The sequence below is a fragment of the Strongylocentrotus purpuratus genome, unplaced genomic scaffold, assembly GCF_000002235.5.
Source record: "Strongylocentrotus purpuratus isolate Spur 01 unplaced genomic scaffold, Spur_5.0 spur5_scaffold_12, whole genome shotgun sequence".
Taxonomy (NCBI): Eukaryota; Metazoa; Echinodermata; class Echinoidea; order Camarodonta; family Strongylocentrotidae; genus Strongylocentrotus; species Strongylocentrotus purpuratus.
Genome location: NW_022145597.1, coordinates 19,531,161 through 19,543,096, shown reverse-complemented (window position 1 = coordinate 19,543,096; position 11,936 = coordinate 19,531,161).

The following is an 11,936-nucleotide window of genomic DNA, read 5'->3' as shown; positions in this document are numbered from 1 at the left end:
CCGGTTCTTGAACGATCCAAAATATGTCTAGACCATGTTTTCGAAACTTGCACTAAGATATTTTTCTTTTCTTTTTATGCCTCCGCCACCGAAGGTGGTGCCGGAGGCATCATGTTTTCGGGTTGTCCGTCCGTACGTCCGTACGTCCGTCCGTACGTCCGTCCGTCCGTCCGTACGTCCGTCCGTCCGTCCCGTTTGACCGTTATCACAATATCTCAAGAACCATTTAAGATTTAAACTTAAGACTCGGGAATAGTATTTATCACCATAGGAAGACGATCTGATTAGATTTTGGAGTACGTAGGTCAAAGGTCACAGGTCACAGAGGTCAACTTATGAAATTCCTTGTATTGAGTTTGTTAGCGCGATATCTCAAGAACCATTTGAGATTTAAACTTCAAACTTAAGGATAGTATGTATCACCATAGGAAGACGATCTGATTAGATTTTGGAGCACGTATGTCAAAGGTCAAGGGTCACAGAGGTCAACTTATGAAATTCCATACATTGAGATTGTTATCATGATATCTCAAGAACCACTGGAGATTTAAACTTCAAACTTAGTGATAGTGTGTATCACTATAGGAAAACAATCTGATTACATTTTGGGTCACGAGGTCAAAGGTCAAAGGTCACAGGGCTCATTATGTATGCAAAAACAGCTTGTGATCGCGTTATCTGAACAACCGATTGATGGATTCCTGCCAAACTTTGGTCATGTAAGTATCTTGCAGAGCTGATGAACTGATTTGATTTTGGGGTCACGAGGTCAAAGGTCAAAGGTCACAGGGCTCATTATGTATGCAAAAACAGCTTGTGATCGCGTTATCTGAAGAACCGATTGATGGATTCCTGCCAAACTTTGGTCATGTATGTATCTTGCAAAGCCAATGAACTGATTAGATTTTGGGGTCACGAGGTCAAAGGTCACAGCGCACATTGTGTATGCAAAAACAGCTCGTGATCGCCTTATCTCAAGAACCGATTGATGGATTCCTGCCAAACTTAGGTCATGTATGTTACTTGCAGAGCTGATGAACTGATTAGATTTTGGGGTCATGAGGTAAAGGTCAAGGTCATGCGGCTCATTATGGATGCAAAAATAGCTTGTGATCGTATTATCATTAGAACAGATTGATGGATTCCTGCCAAACTTAGATCATTTATGTATCTTGCAGAGCCAATGAATGGTTCATAAGATCAAAGGTCATGGGCTCATTATGTATGCAAAAATAGCTTGTGGACGCATTCTCATTAGAACTGACAGATGGATTACTATTTAACTCAGGAAATCTTGCAGAGCCAATGAACTGAGTAGATTTTAGGGTCATGAGGTCAAAGATCAAAGGGTCATATATGTATATGAGAAATTGCTTGTAATCACGATATTCTGAGAACATGTTAATGGATTACAATTGAACTTCAATTTCAAAAAATTTCTTCCGTTTCGGTTTGTAAAATTGCTCTATGACGGAGGCATCATTTTCGACTGCGCGCAGTCGAATTCCATCTAGTTTCTTTCTTTCTCTCCAACCTTTTTTTTACGAGCTGTGATTTGTAAAGGAGATGTACATGAAATGAGGGCATGCCTGAGGTGAATTTCGTCCGTTCATTCCTGACGTAATTAAAATGTCTAGTACAGTCAAACCTGTCTATATATAGCGACCGCACAAGTGAAACACAAAAAGTGGCCTTTTTTTAGACAGATTCCCTTAGTACATGGTTCAACGAAAAACAATTTTCGAGGGAAACAACAAATGTGGCCTTTGTAGACAGGTGGTTTTTGTAGACAGGTGGTCTTTGTAGACAGGTGGTCACTACAGCAGGTTTGACTCTATATTCGATGATTTAAAACCCTTGGCAGGGATTTGCCAGCCCCCAAAACGCGGCAAGATGAGTTCATGGATGTAGGTGCAAAATTTCAGATCGAAATTTTTCTCAATCTGTTAAGATTGAAGCCCTCGTTTTGTACACAACAAATATTAAGGTGAATACAAAACTGCCAATTTCACAATTTAAATACGAAAACAATAATGACCGTAATTGTGCTAATAAATGGAAAATTTGCAAGATACCTTTAAGAAAGTTTCCAACCATCATATTTCAAATTGTGTTCCTTTTTGAAGTTTCGAGATATTCACGGTGCAACTGCCTGCAACGCTCTTTTAATCAAGTTTTACTATAGACCCCGGAGCAGACCAAATGACAAGAAAAATGACGATTGCCATGAAAAAAGTTTCCTTTATTCTCGGTAACCTATAGAACATCAAATGACCAAATATATTGGACTTGCCCAATTAATAACCCTCCGTTACAATACATGAGCAACGAGGTAAATTTCTCATTATTTGGGGAACATTTTTCTGATCATGAAAGCTTGACAAAAACCTGCTGTTTATGTGTTAAACAACAGAAAGTCAAAAACGAAAATGCACCTTGTTCATCGGAATGACAGCATATCACACGTCCATGGGGGTAACCCGACACATGCTCCGCCGACGATTGCTCCGCCGACATTTACTCCGCAAAACGCGACAATTGCTCCGCGACATTTGCTTCGCCGACAATTGCTCTGCCGACATTTGCTCCGCCGACAATTGCTCCGCCGACATTTGCTCCGCCGACAATTGCTCCGCAAAACGCGACAATTGCTCCGGTGACAAATGCTCTTCGAACGACAGTTGCTCCGCCGACATTTGCTCCGCCGACAATAATTGCTCCGCCGATATTTGCTCCGCCGACAATTGCTCCGCCGACAATTGCTCCGCAAAACGCGATAATTGCTCCGGTGACATTTGCTCCGCCGACAATTGCTCCGCCAACAGTTGCTCCGCCGACATTTGCTACGCCTGAAGCGACAATTGCTCCGGTGACATTTTGCTCAGCCGACAATTGCTCCGCCCCAAAAAGTGTCCCATAAAATACAAATGTTACTAGTACTACGACAAATGCTTCGCCGACAATATTTTTTTTTCACGGGTTATTTTCGTTTCTTTTTGTTCTTCATTTTCTGAATGCATTTCATGAAATGAAATGAATGAATGTTGATGATAATAATAATGACTAGATTTGTAATACTTGTTTTGAACAAGTATAGGTGGGCTGGTCTAACTAAAATTTGAGACAAAATAAAGGGCAAATTTAAGATAGCTTATTGTCTCAGCTAAAACATACTCGAAGTTCAGCGTAAACGAAGCTAAAACGACGGAGATATTGCTCGCGAAAGACGGGAATGTAGAATCCAGTTTTTAAAAAAGTCATGTCCCATAGAGAATACACGCAAAAAGTGAAAAATTGATATTCTTCCTGATAATAAAGGCAATTTTAACAAAATTATAAGGTGGTCTGTACGATATACAGCCCACCTGATGAATAAATAAATAATAAAGGCAATTCTAACGAAATTATAAGATGGTCTGTACGATGTACAGCTCACCTAACAATAAAGAATAATAAAGGCGATTTTAACAAAATTATAAGGTGGTCTGTATAAGATACAGCCCACCTGATAATAAAGGCAAATCTAACGAAATTATAAGGTGGTCTGTACGATCTACAGCCCACCTGATAATAAATAAATAAATAAACAAAGGCAATTCTAACGAAATTATGAGGTGGTCTGTACGATATACAACCCACCTGATAATTACAAAAATAACATTAGTAACACCACCAACCGTAATAATCATTGTTGTCATTATTATTGTGATACTGCTTCTAATACTACTCCTACTACATGTACTAGGAAGAAGGAGGGAAAGAGGAAGAATCTTATTGTTTATTTTTTGTATTATCGAGGCATACAAATGCATAGGGAGGTAAGAGAGGGAAAAGTAAGGCGACGAAGAGGGAGAGAGAGGGAGAGAGAACGAGAGGGGGTAGCCTATGGCCCGGGTTCAAATTCAGTTCTCTTAAATTCATTTGACCCAGTACTGATGATCATTATGTTATCTACCACGTGATTGCCATGTGTATGCCACACCGAATAGCACTAGCTCACATTTTGTTATTGTTGTCAAGAACTTATTGGCATGCAGCCAGTAGATTTTCATCATGTGTTTGATCTTGTATTGAAAAAAGATCAAACACATCATCATGATCTACAGAGTGCAACCAAAAATTTCTTAACAACAATTGAAATTTCTTTCAGGAAGCCTAACACTAAAAGCTGTATTTGATACAAAGAGCATCGTAGAGACGATGAACAAATAAGAATAATATTACATTCACTTCTATTTTCCCCGCCAAATGATACGAACAAAAAAAATCAACCGAGGGTAATCAACTGTTAAACGAATTTATCATGAGTCCTCGAAAAATTAATTAATACTGCTTGTCAAATATTATTGAAGAACACCAAAGGCGAACGCGATTGTCGCTACAATTCAGAAATTATTGCTTGCATTGCTTTTCTCTCAAAATTACCGTGAGATATCAAGCTACATAGAACTATGATCGACAAAAAAGATGTTGTCTTGAAAACAGTCAGAAACATTAGAACTTGAATGAATAAAACATAATACAAATGAATAAGACTAGAATGAATAGGACACAAGTTCATTTCTACCATTTAAATCATCACGTACCAAATACCTAAGCAAAATACGAACCAGATACATTTAATGGTAAGCTTAAAGACAATGATTCATGACAATTGTAAATTGTCGTGAGTTTATCGTCTATGTAGACGTATTGCAAAAGATAATAAGGATCAGAATGATACCTCTACTACTAGGCCTACTTCTACATGACTATCAGGGGCGTACGCAGGATTTTTTCAAGGGGGGGGGGTTTTAAAATATTTTGCTCCCGAAAATTTGAAAATCGCGCCGGCCGAAAAGTCGCTCAGTGGGGGGGGGGGGGGGGGGGGGGGGGGGGGGGGGGGGGGGGGGTAAGCGGACACTTTTTCTTTTTTTTTTGGAGGTAAAAAAAAATCGCAACGACTCAGCCAGCCGAAAAGTCGCTCAGTGGGGGGGGGGGGGGGGGGGGGGGGGGGGGGGGGGGGTAAGAGGAGACATTTTTTTTTTTTGGTCTCGAAATTTCAAAATTTGACATTTTTTGTCGTTGGGGGGGGGGGGGGGGTAAGGTCACCTTATTTAGGTTAGCCGTGGGTATAATTATTTTTTAGGGGGGTTTACATACATAAAAATACCAAAGGGGGGGGGGGTTTGAACCCCCAAAACACCCCCCTGCGTACGCCCCTGATGACTGTACTATACTACTGCCATTGTAGAATATGCTAATAATACAGATGATAATAATGATATGATTAACAATTATAACTAGACTTTAATTCGTCACTTTGACGAATTAGGTGATACGTATGCTAGTTTGTATCATGAAAGTGTGCCGATGATGATCTAATGATGATATTCATAAATACGATAATAAAGATATTGATGATGATGATTTATTTGTTTTAAATGACGATGACAATGATTAAAAGTGGTATAGCGCCCCCTTCAGGTATTCGATAGGCAATTGTTATATGATTAATTTACTAAACAAGCTCAAATTTTCGCCTGATTGCAGAGCCTACCAATCATTGAACTGATATTTCGACGCACTACATGCGCAACATAATGGACAAGTCTAGACTGGAATGTAGTATCATTCACCTCCCATAGGCATAAGACGCATATTAAGCAAACAATCTAATGACATCATCAAAATGAATAAATATTGGTAATAATCTTGTGAAGAATTGTCTCAGCTACAACGTATCAAAATTTAGAAAAAAATTGATCAATATTTGCAGAGATACAATTATTTTCTGTAAATATGTTGACGTCATAATATGCAAATTCGTATTTTGACTTCCAAGGCCATTGTGATGACGTTAAAATGTACTTAATGGCCAAATGAGAAATGAAATCATATCTCCGACTCATATAATCAAAATAAAAGAACAATCGGGGGTCTAGGTGCATCCCAAAGAGCTGTGATGGATTTTGTGTAATCATGTTTTTGCCTATATTATGCAATGTATTACATGTGCTCGTGCGCACTGCAATTTATCTTAAACGGACGCGCATTCCGTTATGAAATATCATGAAAGAACAAAAAATTGCGTTTCTTTGTTGTGTAATGGCGTTACACGCAAAAACGCCCGTGCATAATTTTCGAAATTCTTTAAATGGCCTAGAACATACTCTGTTTTGATTAAAAAGTGAATTTGAGCATTTTAAAATTCAGACGCGCGCGGATTTTGATGAGATATTATGTCGAACGAACCTTGACCTGAAGTTCATGTGTTTTAAATATGGTTCAGTTTTGGTGACTCGTTATGAAGATATGATTAAAAGTTGATTTCCACAAAATAGCGCCTGGATGACGTCACGATGATTTTGAGTTACTGAAAAGTGTCACAATTCTAAGTTATGCTAATATTAATCATCATGGCAAGTTTCATGATAATGGCTTTATTCATTCATGAGATATCCTGCGAACAAATTATTGGCAGAATAATGAATGGGAATAATAATAACTTGAATTTGTCACTTTGACAATTTAGGTTATACGTATGCTAATGTTTTAAATAATGAAGAATGTATTTTCACGATTTTATATTATCTTCTAAAATGCTCTTCCTATTAAAGGTAAAAACCAGTATTGGAAACGCCCCAATTTCAAAATATGAAATGGAAGCTCTTATTACCAAGTATGTGAAAGAATATGTTTTTACTAATACATGATGATAACAATGTTGCCGGGAAACCGCCTACTAATTGATATGTTTGGTAAATTAGTTTATCTACATGATCTGTGAGAGATAAACGCACCTGTCGCGCACGTGTGCGTATAGTCCCATATACATCTTTCTGTGTACAGTGCTTGTAACTTTACGAAGACTGGGCCAAATTTCTTATCATTTTGATGATTCCAAAACCTTGCAGTACACACCAATACTTATATGCTAGATGATCAACCTTTTCTGATCGATTCCACAACGTTTCTTTCACAATGCAATCGCATGACCATAACTGGTCTTTACCTTTAAGGTCTATCCATATGAAAAGTTTCAACTGTGTAGTATATTGACCATTATGGATCTATGGAAGATAGATTGAGACGATATATGACAACTAACCCCATACAATAAGCCGTTACACCTTTGACCGTAATTGACATAACGAAGAATGCATTTTCACAATTTCATCTTCTTCCATGAAATGCTCTACCCGTCATGTTTACCTAGATTGTGCTGCGCATAGATTAAATCGGATTATTTTGGGCCATTACAAGAAGTGGGTTATTGATGTGGACAAATGCTCATGTACCCTTTAAGCTCATATAATGTATTTTATTACCAGAGGAAAAAAAATTGGTCAGTCATTCAATAGTGTGTGACAGTTAAGTATAGGAAGTAAAGGGGTTTCCTTGTTTAATTTGAATACTAGAAAACTGCTAACGTTTATATTTCACAAATAGGACAAACGTGACATATGCATATTTCCTACAATGTTCTACAAAATTTGCGAATTTAACTTTCAATTGAAAATTTCAACATGATCCCACCATCTGATCAAAAAACAAAAGACACAACTTTTATAGCCCATAGTCTCAGCTATAACATACCAAAATTTGGGAGAACATAGAGCACAAATAAGCTAGATAGTACTCGAAGATTAATGTCATGTAGATCCATGATTTGAACTAAATTGGCACCTTCCACAGGCTTAACACGCAAATTAAGAAAATCTGTCAAGTTACCTTTAATCACAATTTTCGCTATGATGATGTCATCAAAATGAAAAATAATATGCAGTTAACTTGTAGACAATTGCCTCAACTACAAGATATCAACATTAAGAAGAGAATCAATCAATATTTACAGAGATACAATCAATTTTCCATAAATATGCTGACGTCATAATATGCAAATTCGTATTTTGAGTTTCAAGGTCAATATAATGATGACACGATATACTTAATGGCCAAATGAGACATGGAATCACATCTCCGACTCATACTCTATCCGAATATGAAAAAAATTGAGGGTTCCCGTCCATCCCAAAGAGTCATAAGGGTTCTGTGTAGGCATGTTGTGCCCATATATGCTATGTATTACATGAGCACGCGCGCACGGACGTTTATCTTAAACGGACGCGCATTCCCTTATTATTATAATTATTATTAAATCATTCATTTATTGCAACCATAAGTTGGATTTCATACAGTAAAAAGGGCAGGCATATAAATGGTTCACACCCAATAAACAAAACACTAAAAATTAACCTCTTTGGGAGTGTATTTTAAGTGATTTTAAAGTATGGTGCCTTTTGAACTAAATTTAAACGTTATCGACACGTGCTTTCATTTAAACAAAAAAGGTACTCCTGTTCACGTTTGCATCTAACCTAAAAACCACCAATTTATCACGCGACTGGAGTAACGTGATTCCACGTACCTCTGTAAATCACGTGTTTATGACCAAATAACCACTTGACCAAGCAACGAGTTTTTTGTCCGTTAACCGATGGTGGTGATAAATAAGTAAATATTTGGTCTTGTAAGCACCTTAATCGATTGGTTTCACAGGTTATCCAAGGTTGATGGTAATAATCACGTTACTTACACCGGCTAATCGTCTTATTGTTCTGTCCGTGAATCTCTGGTTATATTAAATTTGTAATTCTGAGGTGTCTTACACACCTCTTTAAATGGTTTCAAAGTTACCATAACTTTCTTGGTTATGATCACGTAGCTAAATCTGATTACTAATCTAAGCTGTGAATCCGTGATATTTAGGTGTGAAAAATTAGTAATTATTAGGTGTCTTAAAACACCTATTTAAATGGTAGTCAAAGTTGCCAGCAGTTCCGCGGTGATGATCTCGTGACTCAAACGGATTATTAATCTAAGCTGGGCATAAGTGACTTTTAGGTGTGAAAAATTAGTAATTATTAGGTGTCTTAAAACACCTTTTTAAATGGTTCAAAGTTACCATAACTTTATTGGTGATGATCACGTTGCTAAAACTGATTACTAATCTAAGCTGTGAATTCATGATATTTAGGTGTGAAAAATTAGTAATTATTAGGTGTCTTAAAACACCTATGTAAATGGTAGTCAAAGTTGCCAGCAGTTCCGCGGTGATGATCTCGTGACTCAAACGGATTATTAATCTAAGCTGGGTATTCCGTGATTTCCAGGTGTGAAAAATGAGTTATTCTTGGGTGTCTTGATGGTTTCACAGTTACCATTTAAGTTCCGTGGTGATAATCCCGTGTCTGTTGGCATATTTCTATTTTCACCAGTTGATAACTGACTGTTGGCATCTTTTCATTGCACCAGTTGATAACCGGTCTGTGTGCATATTTCCAGTTGCACCAGTTGATGACTGCTGGCTGACTGTTGGCATGTTTCCAGTTGAACCAGCTGACACAAATTAATTTGCATATTGAATATGGGGTGCGTGCAGATCTATGTTTTTTAAACAGTTTATCTGAATTTACTGCATATTTCTTAATTACTGATGATTTAGTTATATGCAATTCATTTCGAAAATACTACAAATATAAATTACCAGTTATTAGGACATTTCGCTACTTCGTATAAATTACATTTAATTAAACATGAATAAGGAAAACATTAACTAGAACTAAAATAATTTCAATAAAATACAAGTATATGAAAAAATTTCGATTAATTAATTATGTAAGTCTACTTATTACCAATGCCTTTACATTGGAAATACAGACGTACCAGTATTGAAGTGTTGTTGCCGTTCAACTGGTTGGTAGTTTTACCAAATGGTTCTAATGGCTCAGCTAGACCAGTTGAATTCTAACTGGTCTGGATCAACTGGATCATTTAGCCCATTTCAATTTCCGGGGTTACCAGTTGGCATTAACTGGTTCATCAACTGGACCATTTGCAACTAGCTTTCTCCTCTGGGATGTTTGCAACCACCCCCCCCCCACCCCTCTAATCCCAAACTGCTTCCGGCGCGCCTTATTATGGAAGATCCAAAACACGATGTTCAGAAACGGGATGAGAACGTCATTATTTTGGTTTATTTATTGTGTAACATTTGCGTAATTATCGGGTTGAACGCGGGTTACAGTAATATATTTCCTCTTCGACGTAATATTCACGTGAATTTCACGCAGATATTTTGACGAAAACAATCACTAACGCTTCACGTGTTTTTGTGACGCGATAATTTCGTTTATGAAGATGTAATTTCATAACCAAAAAAACACGGGAGTATTAGGTTTCCAAACCATGGTCTCCAAGGTAGGGATAATCACGTTATTATAATGGTGATATTGCAGTGACAATTGCGTGATTTAGTGTACGTGTGTTTTAAGTGACCTAGTGCAATAAACGTATTAACACATTTACGTAAATGTCCGGTGTTTAAAGAACGTAACTCTCCTCAAGTCGATACCTTGATATTGACGTGATTTTCACGTGATTTTGTTTATTGGGCAATATAGTTATATGTATATATACTTTGTACAATAAAACTGTATAAATTGACACTTTAAATACATAGATATGAAAAGAAGAAAAAAAAACACTCAAGAGCAATCACATTTAAACATAATTAAAAGGTACATAGGACTTCACAGGACCAATAATCATATATCAACTGACATCAACGTATTGTCCAACAATTAAAATTGAGAAAGGTTTTGAAAGAAAGAGAGAGACAGTAAACCCAAATTGAGTGGTGGTATAATGCATTATCCGTATTAATATATATATATATATATATATATATATCAAGTCAAATTCAATTGGTATTAAATTTGTTACATTATAAATTATTATAAAATACATATAATAAACAAGTGTGCAATTTTAAGTAAAACATCTACACGGCACCTCAATGCAATATAAAATTGGCAATAATGATTATTAATTAAATGTAATACCATGTACAAAGCTTGAATACAAGTACCCCCAAGTTTGATACTGATAAACCGGTGTCGTATAATAATAACAGATATGTAAAATAAGATTTAAACATAAATATATGTACCAATAATCATATATCAACTGACATCAACGTATTGTTCAGAACAGTTACAATTGAGGAATATTTTGAAGGAAAAAAAAAAAGACAGTAAACCCAAATTGAGTGGTGGTATAATGCATTATTTGTAAAAATTAATCCAGACAAATTCCATTGATATCAAATTTGTTACATTCTCAATTATTTTAAAATTCATATAATGAACAAGTGTGTAATTTAAGTAAAATGTCTAAACGGTAGTTTAATTCAATATACAATTGGCAATAATGATTATTAATTAAATTTAACACCCTGTACAAAGTTTGAAGACACTAATAAAACGGTGTCGTATGATAATCACAAATATGTAAAATAGGATTGATGTCTTCTTATTAAAATTATCACATTTGATTAACGAGAATATACTCAATAAAAAGGACAATAAAAATACATTAAATTTGGCAAGATCATTGTAGATTAAACAGACACCAGGGTATGAAGCTATTTTTGTATCTATTAGTTTTGCATTTGGGAGGGTACAGGTCTTTGCTGTTCCGAAGAGAGTATATATATATTAATGGTCATAAAGAGATAAACATGGTATCAAATTGTTCGGGAAAACATGAGGAATACTGTGTCAAAAAAAAAAATCCAGGATGAATTATTTAGCGTTCGGCCGTGACAAACGAAAACGCGCGCGCATGCGCGTGCCCGCGATTCTTTATGAAATGCTTTTGCTAATAATGGCGTACGCTCGCATTTTTTGACGTGAAATTGACCGGACTGATATTGACTTTGATCCTGGTAAATATGAATGAGAAATGTCTTTTCGTTATGAAGATAATTATGATCATATTTTGATTTTCACAAAATTGCGCCTGGATGACGTTATCAATCAAGGTCAAGGTTGAAAACCTTATTGTGCTCTTTCCTCATGCTTATACATAATGTGTGCCAAATTTCAAGGCAT